Source organism: Takifugu flavidus, chromosome 17 (genome assembly GCF_003711565.1).
Source record: "Takifugu flavidus isolate HTHZ2018 chromosome 17, ASM371156v2, whole genome shotgun sequence".
In the NCBI taxonomy this organism is placed as follows: Eukaryota; Metazoa; Chordata; class Actinopteri; order Tetraodontiformes; family Tetraodontidae; genus Takifugu; species Takifugu flavidus.
Genome location: NC_079536.1, coordinates 4,083,804 through 4,087,349, shown reverse-complemented (window position 1 = coordinate 4,087,349; position 3,546 = coordinate 4,083,804). Strand labels below are relative to the sequence as shown.

General features: G+C 42.5%; 1 long non-coding RNA gene across 1 annotated transcript; it reads right to left on the bottom strand.

The window, feature by feature from the left end:
- Nucleotides 1-558: 558 nt before the first annotated feature.
- On the bottom strand, nucleotides 559-2,676 carry LOC130514055 (uncharacterized). The gene is made up of 3 exons (XR_008946896.1): nucleotides 2,592-2,676; nucleotides 1,892-2,094; nucleotides 559-1,121 (listed from the first exon to the last, which is right to left on the bottom strand). It is a non-coding gene; the product is annotated as an uncharacterized LOC130514055 (long non-coding RNA).
- Nucleotides 2,677-3,546: the final 870 nt, after the last annotated feature.

Sequence of the window (3,546 nt, the reverse complement as noted above, 5' to 3'; positions counted from 1 at the left end):
TGAAGTTTTCTAAATTAGAACTGCCTTTAAAAATAAATTAATTAAAAACTTTATTATTATTCTTTATATTGAGTCGAACCTGAACTTTCAAAACACAAAATGCAATTAGAGTTATTTTTCCATTTGGTCCATTTCCTTCACCGTGGCCCGGGACACCCGAAAAAGAACCTTTGGAGGTGCTGACCCCCCCCCCCCCCAAGGGCCCGCTCTCATTAAGTCATCGATAGCAGATTGTACATGCAGCATGCGGGACAGCTGCAGAAGAGGGTGTGTCCCCCCTGCTGTCCAAAGCGGGCCTGGTTGCTGGTAATCCCAGGCATATGCTGTCCCTCCCCAGCCTGCTTTTATGGCCCCTGCCTGTCACACCAGCGTCCAGTTGTGTTCCCGATATACATACAGTGGATCCGTGTCAATCTCCCCTCACTGCTCCCTCTCCATTGTTAATGTGTCTCCTGAAGCCGGATCAGCGCTCGTCGAACTTTTCAGTTATAAACAGGTAATAAAACCTAACAGGTAACGCCCCCCCCACCCCCCTTCCCCCCCGCGAGCCAACACAGCCATTTTGTTTTTCTTCTCAGCTGCTGTGTCAGAATTCACGGGGGATTATTCTCAAACAGATTTCTCCACCACGACGGTCGCGGCTCAAGGTGCGCGGCCGTGTCGCGGCTTAGCACCAGAAGTTGTTTTTACATTTGTGACCTTTAGGCGGGGTCGCGCAGGAGGGCACTGAAATATACGGAAATACGAGCCAGATTCAATGCCAACTTCACTCCCTTTTGTGTTAAAAGGAACTAGGCTAACACAGCTGAAACAGGTAAAAATGTTTGGATAAAAGCTGATATGAATCCCAAACCCACCACCGGCAGGCACGGCGTCAACCCCAGGCCCGTGTCGATCAGCCCGGCGCTCTTCGTTCTTTAATCCGAATCCCCTCATGGCATCCAGGACAATTTTTAGCTCGTGCAGGCAGCAGCGAGTATAAGATGACTACATCAGCAGTCAGTTTCCTCTCTGCCGGGTTCTTTCTCCGGAGCGGCTGAAGGCGTTGGCAGGACAGCCTCCAGCTATGTCCCTCGCCGCGTCTTTGGTCCGCTCAATGAGTCTGTGCGTCCTAATTGTTTCTTGGGAAACACAGGAAGAAAGTGAGCTATGTGATGACCAAACAGCAGCTGTGACTAAATGTCTGGTTTGATTGTACCAGGAAATATGACTGGATTTTTCTAAAAAAAATCAGGACAGCAGTTAGGAGTTGTGAGTCACACGCACTGTTCAACCTCGGTCATTGCAATTTTTAAGGGGCGATAATCTAACGCAGCTAACAGATGAGTGGGAGAGCATCCGGTAAAGCCTACTGTAAAGTTACTAAAAAGGTAGAGTGGGCATAACTAAAGCAAAAATACTTATGGTTAAGTTGTTAACAATTCTGGTTTAAACATAAAATTCAAACAAAAAAAATACTGAATAAAATCACCAAATATAAGTTAACAAAAGTAAAACAAAAACAAGCTACTTGGATCAGCTTATGCACTATATGTTACTTGCTAACTGTTGTATACATGATGTGTGTTTAAATAATAGATGTTTAAAGCAACTATCTAGATATTTAAATTGTTATTAAGTTATTTGTATAGTAAATATAAATTAAATGATAAAGGGTAAAATATTTGTAATAGATTATAAATAGAAGCATCATATATTCTAAATAAATTAAATAATTTAAAAAAGTGGCCACGTCATGATAAAAGTTGGGAATTAATTCACCACCAACTGTTCATTAATTGTGAAATAGCCAAAATAAAAAACAGGAAATTGTCAAACAAGTAGATAACATTTAAATAACGAATATTAGAAACTTAGGAGTATTCAGGGTGAAGCCAGCTGATGTGTTTACCAGTTAAATGTGGACCATTGTCCTCTCTTCTTCCCTCTCTGTGGATCCCTGAATCTTCCACCTGTCTCCACTTCCTGGTTCCGATGACTGCTGTTTGCTCCGTCCATGAAAGATTGGCTGGGAACATCCTCCGTCGGGGAGGAAGCTGCGTCCTGTGAAATTCACACCACTCCAACCAGTTTGGGAATCACGGGAAGGACTTCCTAAAAAAATAAAAATACATAAAAAATATGGTCTATATAAAGAGAGGAGAGGTCAGAGTGCCGTGACCCGGGTCAACCACCTTTTGTTGTCTCATTGTATTAATGCATGTGAATGAAACCGTGCATGTGAGAGGGAACAGATGTTTTGCTTCTGATTATTGATATTCAGCCCAAATAACATCACTTTTATTGTGTTATTATAAGCCAAATATCTGTCAAATCGTATTTGATATTACAGACCTGAGGTAGTGTGATAATATGGTGCGCATTAATTAAATATAAACAACATTTTCATGACCATACATCTAAAAAATAAAGATATTTTTGAACGACTCGGCACGTCTAGACACTGTTTGGTCTTTAGTGTTTTTTCCGTAGCGCAGCCTGTCTGAGAGCCGTCCCTCACACGGGAAGTGTGTTTGTGCACATGTTGTTGGATTATGTTGAACTTCAAACAAATATCAAGCACATTTTCACTGAAACAACAAACGACCTACTTCCAGTTCCCCAAAAGCCGTCCGTGTGTTCCTCCCTGTCCCGTCTCCTCTCTGTCAGTATCGCAGTCTGCGGCACATCAGCAGCATTCTATTAACAAAAATCACCACTGGAAATAAAAACACGTTTTTTTGTTATTTTATCTTAGAAGAGCTGCAGTGGGTTGAGTCTGGCCTTATCATGAACCAGCTGCAGTGTCACTATCGACCACTAGGGGTCAGCTGTGCTCAGGAATAATCGCACCGTAAATAATGAAAGATTAAAAGTTAAAAAATGTTATTAAACGTTAATAATTTGATAACTTAAGAACTGTCGTTGTTTCATGTAATTATTGTTGTGTGGTGATTTTTAAATCATGCATTTTCGCAACCAAAGGAAGATCATTTACCTGGAACTCATCTGGTAATTATAATCAGATTACAATTCACTCAAACGGCCTTCAGTAAAAGTAAACTAATATGTAATAAACATTTCCATGACAAACCTGCAGCTGCAAAATCAACAGAGTGGCGTGTTGCAACCCCAGGTGATTATATCAGCGCAAACATTCATTTTAAAGCGAGCGAGGGATGTAGAGAGCATGTGAGGGCCTAATATTGATCCTGGTGTCAGAACGTGGCCTCGGTAATCCTTAACAGAGGTCCAACAGTCACGCACGGCAGGTTTAACCTCGGCTTTCGATATGACACGCGAGCTATGAGGAAGAATGATCAAACGCTTCATTTCTCACACTGTAGATTCGGTCCAATTTTGAGTTAGTGATGAATTCACAGGTATGATGAAATGACATGATTATTTTGGCAGATATTCACCAGCACTCGCAGGAGAAACACCTTCAACATCGCCGGGCCTGCTAATCCTCCAACAGCCACGGCACGGCTACTTTTCGCCCCCGAGCGCAGACAATGGCCAGCGTCCGCGCTGAAGGCGGCGGAGGTGTTAACCTGTTTGTGAACC